Consider the following 12,123-nt stretch of genomic DNA (forward strand, 5'->3'; position numbering starts at 1 on the left):
CGCCTGCGAAATGTAGAGGCGGTCGATTCGCGACCCCCCTCCTCCAGACCTCCACGTGAAGGCGCTGGAGTCGGGATGGAGATTCCGCCAGACGTCCACCAAGTTAAGGGAGCTGATCAGTCCCCTCAACTTCTCCACCGACGCTTGGCCGCGCTGGGGACCGGAGCGATCCCCCACCTCGAGGGTGCAGTTAAAATCCCCCCCGAGGATGATGCACTCGCCGCGATCGATGGAGCTCAAGAGAGCGGACACTTCTTCAAAGAAGCGCGCTTGCAAAGCGCCGGGCCTGGGCGCGTACACGTTCACAAAGTGGAGCGGCACGCTACCCAGGCGAACGGCGAGGTGGAGCAAGCGGCCCGGCACTAGCTCCTTGACCCCCAAGATCTCCGGCTGAAAAGTCGGGGCCAACAAGATAGCCACCCCACTAGAAATAGGGGTGAGGTGACTCATGTAGACCCCACCCTGCCACTCCAGGAGCCAGGTGGCTTCGTCTCCCGGAACGGTGTGGGTTTCCTGCAGAAAGCTCACCGCGTATCTCCCTTCCCTAAGGACTGAGAGATTGTGAAATCTGCGGTGAGCCCCTCTGCTGCCGTTGATGTTGAGGCTGGCTATGGTTATCTTCATGTCAAAGGTACGTAAAACCCGTCACCAACACCTCACTGTGAGGAGGGAGTGGAAGTGCACCTGGCCCTCCACTCCCCCAGCAACCCATTGAGGAACACATTAAAACGGCGCCTCTCTACCAGTTTCACGTCCGCGCGCTTGCCCGCTATCTTAAGGGCGGCACGGACGGACTGGATGATCAGCGCCAGATTCGACCAACGGTCGAGGGCCAGCTGAACTTTATTGCGGCAACCTCTGCAAGCCGCGAGGAAATCCCGGAGTTCCGCCGTGGGGATGAGAGGAGATTCGGTGGGAGGCACGAGGGACTCCACCACCTCACTGGCGATGGAATCAAGATCATCCTCCGTGCCCCGCACCGAATCCCCATCCTCCTCCGGGTCGTCGCCGCCAGCGGCCGACACATCCACCACACACTGTGGGGCGGACGTCCCGGCCGCGCCAGCTGGTCCCGCCTCCGTCACGATCCCACCCCCAGGATCGATGGCGGAGGAGTCCTCTCTGGGTTCTATTGTGAAACTGGAGCCTGTAGGCACCAGCGGTTCAGGACCCCCCTCCACCTCCGTCCCCAGGCCAATGACTGGTCCAGGGGAGACAGAAGTTCCGGACTCCGGGAAACCAGCCGGAGCCGAGACTGGAGGCGGCGAGAGGAGGCCATCTCCCGCTCCGCCAGCACCCACAGGCCCAGCAGATGGGGCAGCATTCTCAGTTATAACTGGGTCGGGTGTCTCCTGGTTGGTGGTGGACTCCGGCTGGGAGGCCCGACCCTCTGGGGCCTCGCCCTCCCCTTCATTCAGGGCACCCGACCCAGTAGAAGTGGCGGAATGGGCGGTTTCCCCAGGCTCCCCCACCACAAGCAGGGCCCCACTTACTCCTTCAGGAGGGGCCTCACGTACCGGGGCCATCCCCTCCCCTCTATCCTGAGGAATAGGGAGCACCTGCCCGGACTTTGCAGCCTTGGTGGTGGCGGTAGGGGGAACCTGAGGACCAGAAACAGGAGGCAGCTCCCCTCCAACAGATGGGCCCTGCACCTCAGGGCCCTGTGTTATTTCTGTGGAGGGGTGCCTTCTCCTCTTTTTCGCACTTGGGCGCGGAGACTCAGAGACCTCCATGTCATCAGAGGCCTCCGCCTCCACACCCTTTTTTCCCTTTTTAGTCACCCTGGGCCTGAGCCCAGCCCTGGGACAGGTGGATTCCATGGGAATGGGCTTTGGGCTGAGCTCAGGCTCGGGTTGAGTCAAAGTGTCCAGGGGACGCGCCTCACGATGTTTCTTTTTTCCCCGCGTCTTCCTTCCGCTCGGACGGACACTCCCCTCCCCGCCAGAGGCTGTGAAAACCACAGCCTCCGGAACCGACTGAGCGGTGTCTGTTGGATGTGCGGGGGGAGTGGGAGGAGGTGCTGCGGAACCACTCTGGGCCGCCGAGGTGGAGCTGGCGGCCGGGAGGTTGGGGCAGTTCTTCCGAACATGCCCCACCCCCTTGCAGACGTGGCACCGCGCCCCGTCCGAGGTCCAAAAGACGCGGTAGGCCGTCCCCTGGAACTCCACATTAAATTGGCCCTCCGTGTCCTCCTCCCGCGCCAGCTGCATAAATAACTGGCGGCGGAAGGAGTAGACATGTTGGAGGCTGTGCTCCCGAAGACCAAGCCGGACTGGGGTGATCCCCGACCTCACCTCCCCCAGATGGTGCAGGTGGGGGAGGAGGAGCTCACTGGGAATGAAGGGTGGGACGTTGGACAACATTATCCGATGCGCAGTGGCCCCCAGAGGGTCCACTGGCAGGAAGGTCCCCCCCACAGTGAGCCCTTTACTCAGGGCCAGGGACACCGCCCGCTCGGTCTTCAAAAAGAACACAGCCTTCCCATACATCTTTGAGGCCGCAACAATGGCCGAGGGGCCGACAACCACGGCCATTGCCTTAACGCAGGCCTCAATAGACATGTTGGGGTGGGGATAGCTCTTCAGCCCATGGCTGCATGTCAATAATTTAAAGGGTGACGGGGCCACGTGGGCAGCCACAGAAGCTGCAGCTGCGTAGGTAGTAGAGGGCCCCGCCACCGGTGATGAAGGGCTTGTCATGGGTCTAAGAGCTAAACCCACCCCAAATTGTGGACTTGCACACTAAGTAACAGATTCACAGAAAAATTTGAAAAGACAAACAAACAACAGATTAGTGGAGAGGCTGAGGTAAGAGAGGAGAGGCAAAGGCAGGCTGGAAGGGATGACTTGCTTTCTGGAGGTGGTGCTCACAGTACACTTAAAACAAACAGTCTTTGAAGTTGGTCTTCCGGTCTTCTGGTTGGGGGAGTCGACTTCACCTGGGTCAGCTGAAGCTGCCCAGGCACTATCTATCCCCTTCCGTCTGTTCAGCTGGGCAGCTTCAGCTGACCCAGGCTTGGCAATTGGGGTGGGGAGGGAGCTTCCCTGTGTGCTTGTGCAGCAGCACAGACTCCTGTTGAATTGGCAGCCCCACCCCTTGTTGTTCCAGCCACTTGTTCCTCCCCCAACAGTCCAAAGTAAATTACTGGTGTTCAGCACCCACCTCCAGACAAAGCCTTGTTTCCAAAAAAAAAATGTCCCTTTCTTCTCTTTAATGGAGACTGTTGTTGGAGTTTTCCTCTGCTTGTTGGTAGCTGCTCAGTGCAGCTCCTCTCTCCAGCTCTGCAACCTCCAACTGCCACCAGCACTCTCAGCTGCACCTCGTTGAGGCTCTCAGGCTCCCAAATCAGTGGGCAGCCAATCCCAGTGCTGTACCTGTCCTGGGAGTGTTTGATGGGACAGTGTCGAGGGAGCTTTACTCTGTATCTAACCCCGTTTTTTTTTTTTCTTTTTTTTTCTATTTTTTTTTTGAGAGAGCGGAGCTGGTCAGTGAGTGCTGAGGCTGTGCCCAGCTTTTCTAAAAAGGGCATTTCAAAGCTCCCTTTTGAGATTTCCTTTCTTTTATTCCACTTTTCAGTGGAGAACGTTCAAACAAAAGAGTTGTTGAGATTTTTTGGGCCAGTTTCTCGTTTGAAACTTTCTCAAAACCTTTTCTTCTCCACGAAACTATTGTCTGTAGTTGTGTCTTTTGGGACTCAAACCATAAAATTGATTCCTTTACCTTTTTTTTTCTCTTAAAAAAATTTTTTTGAATATGGTAAAGTTTTCGGCCAGTGACTTTCACTCCCCCTCCCCGATTCCAAGGCAAATTCCCGATCTACAGTCGTCAGCACAATTGTAATACTGAGCATCATTACAGAGCAACCAGAGTCCAGGGTCAAACCATCCTGTTTGGGACAGTGTAGAGGGAGCTTTACTCTGTATCTAATCCCAGTGCTGTACCTGTCCTGGGAGTGTTTGATGGGGACAGTGTAGAGGGAGCTTTACTCTGTATCTAATCCCAGTTGTTTTTTTTTCTTTTGTTTGATGGGGGACAGTGTAGAGGGAGCTTTACTCTGTATCTAACCCCGTGCTGTACCTGTCCTGGGAGTGTTTGATGGGGACAGTGTAGAGGGAGCTTTACTCTGTATCTAACCCCAGTTTTTTTTTTTTTTTTTTTTTACTCTGTATCTAACCCCGTTTTTTTTTTTTTTTTTTTTTGTGTTTGATGGGGACAGTGTAGAGGGAGCTTTACTCTGTATCTAACCCCCGTTTTTTTTTTTACCCCCGTTTTTTTTTTTTTCCCCGTTTTTTTTTTTTTTTTTTTTCTTTTTTTCTTTTTTCTTTTTTTACAAGGTGACCTTTATACCCCAGGCCCCTTTTATATTTTCCACATCGAGGGGGCCTTTATTCCTCAGGCCCCCTTTATACATTTTTTATGTCGAGGGGGCCTTTATTCCTCAGGCCCCCTTTATATACACACTTATATTTTTAAAATAACTTTATTAAAACAGATAAATAAACAAAAAACTCAAATTAAAATGCCATTCTCGGCGTCGACGATGCACTCCAGTCCCTGCGGTGCCCACCGGTCGCGGAAGGCCTCAAGCGTACCGGCGGACACCGCATGCTCCTTTTCCAGGGACACCCGGGCGCGAACGTAACCGCGGAAGAGGGGCAGGCAATCGGGGAGGACGGACCCCCCAACGGCCCGCAACCTGGACCTGTGAATTGCCACCTTGGCCAGGCCCAGGAGCAGACCGATGAGGAGATCCTCCTCCCGGCCCAAGCCCCTCCGCACCGGGTGCCCAAAGATCAGGAGCGTGGGACTGAAGTGCAGCCAGAATTTGAGGAGCAGCCCCTTCAGATACTCAAATAGGGGCTGCAACCTCGCACACTCCGTATAAACGTGGAACACGGACTCGTCCAGGCCGCAGAAAGTACAGGTGGCCTGGGAGTCCGTGAACCTACTTAAAAGCCTATTGCACGGGACTGCTCTGTGCAGCACCCTCCACCCCAGGTCCCCGATGTAAAGGGGGAAGACTCCCGCGTAGAGAGACCTCCATCGGGGTTTCCCCTCGCCACCAGATGGCAACGCGGACCGCCAGGGCGTGTCCGGCCGGCTGACGAGGGCGAGGAAGTGGAGAGTGTGCAGGAGCAGCCCGTACAGGAAACCCCTCCGCGCCGATTGGAATGGCACGGAGGGCATTTCCGAGAGGCGGCTCGGGTTGTGCGGGACCGGCTCCCGAGGAGGGTTTCGGGGCCTGGGTCCGATGAGCAGTTCCGGCCGAGCGGGGGTCAGCTCGGCCGGGATCGCTCCGCACTCCCGAGCCCCCTCGCCACCCGCAGTGAGGGGCGTCCCGGGGGTTTCGGCTACTCCTCCGCCCGCCGGACCATCCCCGGAGTCGGCCGCCCGGACAGCCGAGGCGCTCTCCTCCGCCGGCGGGGGAGCGCCCTGACTGGAGGCGACCATGTTCCAGACTCGGAAAAGATCCCGGTAAAAGACAGGCAACTCCCTCAGAGAGGCGCGGCTAACGGACTCCACCGGGAGCTGCGTGTCGTCTTGAAGGCAGTGACACTGGCGGAAAAAATACGTCGCCAGCGCACACCATCTGGGAGGACGCTCGACGTACAGGTATCTCTGCAGGGTCCGAAGGCGGAGAGTCGCAGCCTGGGTGCGGACGCACACCAGCGACTGACCGCCCTCCTCGATCGGGAGACTCAGGACCGCGGCAGAGACCCAGTGTTTCCTCTTGCCCCAGAAGAAATCGACGAGTTTCTTCTGGATCTTGGTGGCAAATACAGGGGGCGGGGCCAAAGTGACCAACCGGTACCACAGCATGGAGGCCACCAGTTGGTTTATGACCAACGCTCGGCCCCTGTAGGAAAGCACTCGGAGCAGTCCTGTCCAGCGCCCCAGCCGAGCGGTGACTTTCGCCTCCAACTCCTGCCAGTTTGCCGGCCAGGCTTCCTCAGCGGGGCTAAGGTGGACTCCCAAATAGAGGAGGTGCGTGGTGCTCCACGCAAAAGGTGTCATCTCCTCCGGCAGGGAGTCCACCCGCCACTGACCAACCAGGAGTCCGGAACATTTCTCCCAATTGATCCTCGCGGAGGACGCGGCAGAAAAGGTCTGCTGGCAGTCGCGCATCCTCCGCAAGTCAACGGGATCTGTGATTGCGAGGAGCACGTCGTCGGCGTAAGCCGAGAGGACGACCCGCATGGCCGGCTCGCGCAGAGCCAATCCCGTCAACCTCCTGCGAAGCAGGCACAGGAAGGGCTCCACGCAGATGGTATACAATTGGCCGGACATGGGGCACCCCTGACGCACTCCTCTCCCAAAGCGAAGGGGCGCCGTCAAGGACCCGTTAACTTTGACTAGACACTCTGCGGCAGCGTATAAAAGTCGGACCCGGGCCACGAAATGCGGCCCGAGTCCGAAAGCGCGCAGAGTCCCGAAAAGGTAATCGTGATCCACCCTGTCGAACGCCTTCTCCTGATCGAGGGAGAGAAAGGCGACCGACTGACCAGTCCTCTGGGAAAGATGGATCAGGTCCCGGACCAGGTGGATGTTGTCCTGGATGGACCGGCCCGGGACCGTGTAGGACTGGTCGGGGTGGATCATGTGGGCCAGCACGGAGCCCAGGCGGGTAGACATAGCCCGGGCAAAGATCTTATAATCCGTGCTGAGGAGGGAGACCGGACGCCAGTTTTTAAGCAGGCGGAGATCGCCCCTCTTCGGCAGCAGGACGATGACCGCCCTGCGCCACGAGAGGGGCATCTCCCCGGTCGCCAGGCTTTCCCCCAGGACCCGCGCGTAATCGTCCCCCAGGACGTCCCAGAACGCCCTGAGGAACTCCACGGTCAACCCATCCAGCCCTGGGGATTTGCCCCTCGAGAGCTGGTGGAGGGCGCCAGTCAGCTCCGCCAACGTGAGCGGAGCCTCCAATCCTTCGGCGCCCTCCGGGCTGACCTGCGGCAGGTCCTCCCACAAAACTCTGCGCGCATCCTCGCTGGACGGATCCGGAGAGAACAACGCACTGTAATACGTCCGGACCAGGAGGCCCATTCCCTCCGGATCCGTGATGGAGGATCCGTCGTCGGCCAGCAGCTCGACGAGCTGCTTACGGACCCCCCGCCATTTTTCCAGCGAGTAGAAGAAGGGTGAGGCGCGGTCCAAATCTTCCAGGATCTGGATCCGCGACCTCACGTACGCGCCTCGGGACCCTATGAGCTGCAGGTTCCTCAGCGCGCCCTTCTTCTCTTTGTACGCCTGCCACAGGGCCGGGTCCGCGACGGCATGACCGAGGCGGGATTCCAAGTCGAGCACCTCCCTCTCAAGGCGCCCGACCTCGGCTTCCCGCCTCTTGGTCGACCCCTTCGCGTACTCCTGACAGAAGACGCGGATGTGAGTCTTGCCCACATCCCACCATAGCCTCAAGGAGGGGAAGCCCCCCTGCTTCCTTCTCCAGTCGGCCCAGAATCGACAGAACGAGTCCCGAAATCGCACGTCCTCCAGCAGCCGGTTGTTAAAGTGCCAGTACGCGGACCCCGCCCGCGTGCGGAGCGGAGTGAACTCCGCCCACACCAGGCGGTGGTCCGAGCACGGCACCAGCCGCATGGAGGCCGCCGAAACGCGGGAGACGTACGCCTGCGAAATGTAGAGGCGGTCGATTCGCGACCCCCCTCCTCCAGACCTCCACGTGAAGGCGCTGGAGTCGGGATGGAGATTCCGCCAGACGTCCACCAAGTTAAGGGAGCTGATCAGTCCCCTCAACTTCTCCACCGACGCTTGGCCGCGCTGGGGACCGGAGCGATCCCCCACCTCGAGGGTGCAGTTAAAATCCCCCCCGAGGATGATGCACTCGCCGCTATCGATGGAGCTCAAGAGAGCGGACACTTCTTCAAAGAAGCGCGCTTGCAAAGCGCCGGGCCTGGGCGCGTACACGTTCACAAAGTGGAGCGGCACGCTACCCAGGCGAACGGCGAGGTGGAGCAAGCGGCCCGGCACTAGCTCCTTGACCCCCAAGATCTCCGGCTGAAAAGTCGGGGCCAACAAGATCGCCACCCCACTAGAAATAGGGGTGAGGTGACTCATGTAGACCCCACCCTGCCACTCCAGGAGCCAGGTGGCTTCGTCTCCCGGAACGGTGTGGGTTTCCTGCAGAAAGCTCACCGCGTATCTCCCTTCCCTAAGGACTGAGAGATTGTGAAATCTGCGGTGAGCCCCTCTGCTGCCGTTGATGTTGAGGCTGGCTATGGTTATCTTCATGTCAAAGGTACTTAAAACCCGTCACCAACAGCTCACTGTGAGGAGGGAGTGGAAGTGCACCTGGCCCTCCACTCCCCCAGCAACCCATTGAGGAACACATTAAAACGGCGCCTCTCAACCAGTTTCACGTCCGCGCGCTTGCCCGCTATCTTAAGGGCGGCACGGACGGACTGGATGATCAGCGCCAGATTCGACCAACGGTCGAGGGCCAGCTGAACTTTATTGCGGCAACCTCTGCAAGCCGCGAGGAAATCCCGGAGTTCCGCCGTGGGGATGAGAGGAGATTCGGTGGGAGGCACGAGGGACTCCACCACCTCACTGGCGATGGAATCAAGATCATCCTCCGTGCCCCGCACCGAATCCCCATCCTCCTCCGGGTCGTCACCGCCAGCGGCCAACACATCCACCACACACTGTGGGGCGGACGTCCCGGCCGCGCCAGCTGGTCCCGCCTCCGTCACGATCCCACCCCCAGGATCGATGGCGGAGGAGTCCTCTCTGGGTTCTATTGTGAAACTGGAGCCTGTAGGCACCAGCGGTTCAGGACCCCCCTCCACCTCCATCCCCAGGCCAATGACTGGTCCAGGGGAGACAGAAGATCCGGACTCCGGGAAACCAGCCGGAGCCGAGACCGGAGGCGGCGAGAGGAGGCCATCTCCCGCTCCGCCAGCACCCACAGGCCCAGCAGATGGGGCAGCATTCTCAGTTATAACTGGGTCGGGTGTCTCCTGGTTGGTGGTGGACTCCGGCTGGGAGGCCCGACCCTCTGGGGCCTCGCCCTCCCCTTCATTCAGGACACCCGACCCAGTAGCAGTGGCGGAATGGGCGGTTTCCCCAGGCTCCCCCACCACAAGCAGGGCCCCACTTACTCCTTCAGGAGGGGCCTCACGTACCGGGGCCATCCCCTCCCCTCCATCCTGAGGAATAGGGAGCACCTGCCCGGACTTTGCAGCCTTGGTGGTGGCGGTAGGGGGCACCTGAGGACCAGAAACAGGAGGCAGCTCCCCTCCAACAGATGGGCCCTGCACCTCAGGGCCCTGTGTTATTTCTGTGGAGGGGTGCCTTCTCCTCTTTTTCGCACTTGGGCGCGGAGACTCAGAGACCTCCATGTCATCAGAGGCCTCCGCCTCCGCACCCTTTTTTCCTTTTTTAGTCACCCTGGGCCTGAGCCCAGCCCTGGGACAGGTGGATTCCATGGGAATGGGCTTTGGGCTGAGCTCAGGCTCGGGTTGAGTCAAAGTGTCCAGGGGACGCGCCTCACGATGTTTCTTTTTTCCCCGCGTCTTCCTTCCGCTCGGACGGACGCTCCCCTCCCCGCCAGAGGCTGTGAAAACCACAGCCTCCGGAACCGACTGAGCGGTGTCTGTTGGATGTGCGGGGGGAGTGGGAGGAGGTGCTGTGGAACCACTCTGGGCCGCCGAGGTGGAGCTGGCGGCCGGGAGGTTGGGGCAGTTCTTACGAACATGCCCCACCCCCTTGCAGACGTGGCACCGCGCCCCATCCGAGGTCCAAAAGACGCGGTAGGCCGTCCCCTGGAACTCCACATTAAATTGGCCCTCCGTGTCCTCCTCCCGCGCCAGCTGCATAAATAACTGGCGGCGGAAGGAGTAGACATGTTGGAGGCTGTGCTCCCGAAGACCAAGCCGGACTGGGGTGATCCCCGACCTCACCTCCCCCAGATGGTGCAGGTGGGGGAGGAGGAGCTCACTGGGAATGAAGGGTGGGACGTTGGACAACATTATCCGATGCGCAGTGGCCCCCAGAGGGTCCACTGGCAGGAAGGTCCCCCCCACAGTGAGCCCTTTACTCAGGGCCAGGGACACCGCCCGCTCGGTCTTCAAAAAGAACACAGCCTTCCCATACATCTTTGAGGCCGCAACAATGGCCGAGGGGCCGACAACCACGGCCATTGCCTTAACGCAGGCCTCAATAGACATGTTGGGGTGGGGATAGCTCTTCACCCCATGGCTGCATGTCAATAATTTAAAGGGTGACGGGGCCACGTGGGCAGCCACAGAAGCTGCAGCTGCGTAGGTATGAGAAGGCCCCGCCACCGGTGATGATGGGCTTGCCATGGCTCAAGAGCCAAACCCACCCCCAAATTGCAGGTAAGCAAACAAACAAACAAAGAAACCAACTAGGAGGTTTGGGGAGAGGCTGAGGGTACACAGGAAATGGGAAAGACAGGCTGCAAGCGATGACTTTGCTTTTTTTTTCCCCTTAAGGGGTGGTACTCAGAGCACTGTAAATACTTCTGGTCTTCCGGTCTTCTGGTTGTGGGAGGGGTCTTCACCTGGGTCAGCCGAAAGCTGCCCAGGCTCTCGTTCGATCCTGATGTCTCTATTAGCCAGGCAGCTTCAGCTGACTCAGGCTGGGCAAATGGGGTGGGGAGGGAGCTTCCCTGCAACTTTAATGCAACTGCACAGCTCCCTACAGAATTGTATAGCCCCCACCCCTTGTTCTTCTGGCCTCTTTCACCTCCCACAACAGTCCAAATGAAATGAAAGCTTGGTACTCGACACCCACCTCGAAATACAGCCTTTTTCAAAGTCTTTCCTCCTCTGCAGCAAAAGTTGTTGAAAAGTTTTTGCAGTTCTTGCAGTTCCCTCCTCAGCACTCCTTCTCCAGCAGCACCTCCAGCAACTGACTGCAGCACTGTCAGCTGCACCTCGTTGATGCACTCAGCACTCAGTATTCCCAATCACAGAGGAGCCAATCCCAGTGCTGTACCTGTCCTGGGAGTGTTTGATGGGACAGTGTAGAGGGAGCTTTACTCTGTATCTAATCCCAGTTTTTTTTTCTTTTGTTTGATGGGGGACAGTGTAGAGGGAGCTTTACTCTGTATCTCACTCCGTGCTGTACCTGTCCTGGGAGTGTTTGATGGGGACAGTGTAGAGGGAGCTTTACTCTGTATCTAACCCCGTGCTGTATCTGTCCTGGGAGTGTTTGATGGGACAGTGTAGAGGGAGCTTTACTCTGTATCTAACCCCGTGCTGTATCTGTCCTGGGAGTGTTTGATGGGACAGTGTAGAGGGAGCTTTACTCTGTATCTAACCCCGTGCTGTATCTGTCCTGGGAGTGTTTGATGGGACAGTGTAGAGGGAGCTTTACTCTGTATCTAACCCCGTGCTGTATCTGTCCTGGGAGTGTTTGATGGGACAGTATAGAGTATGCGATGAGGCATGCGGACGTTATTGCGTTCTCCAATTCCTCACCATGATTTTGTATTTGAATAAAGAATCTCAGATAAAAGAAAACTTTTTAGAATTGTATTTAATGATTCGAAGAATCACTATCACAGTTATGCAAACAAACCACATCACGGGTTACACTGAAACCTTCTCATGGAGAAGAATGGAGCAAACATATTGATGATACTAACCCACTAGCACAATATTTACAGCACTCCCCCTGTGTAGACTAGCCCACACCATACATAGTTATCCAACACACCATTTAACCCACGCTGATTCCCTGGGTAACACACAGTTCAGTCCACGCTGATTGCTGGGTAACACACAGTTCAGTCCACGCTGATTGCTGGGTAACACACAGTTCAATCCATGATGATTGCTGGGTAACACACAGTTCAATCCATGATGATTCCCTGGGTAACACACAGTTCAATCCACGCTGATTGCTGGGTAACACACAGTTCAATCTATGATGATTGCTGGGTAACACACAGTTCAATCCATGATGATTCCCTGGGTAACACACAGTTCAATCCACGCTGATTGCTGGGTAACACACAGTTCAATCCATGATGATTGCTGGGTAACACACAGTTCAATCCATGATGATTCCCTGGGTAACACACAGTTCAATCCATGATGATTGCTGGGTAACACACAGTTCAATCCATGATGATTCCCT

The sequence above is a fragment of the Heterodontus francisci genome, chromosome 4 (genome assembly GCF_036365525.1).
Source record: "Heterodontus francisci isolate sHetFra1 chromosome 4, sHetFra1.hap1, whole genome shotgun sequence".
Taxonomy (NCBI): Eukaryota; Metazoa; Chordata; class Chondrichthyes; order Heterodontiformes; family Heterodontidae; genus Heterodontus; species Heterodontus francisci.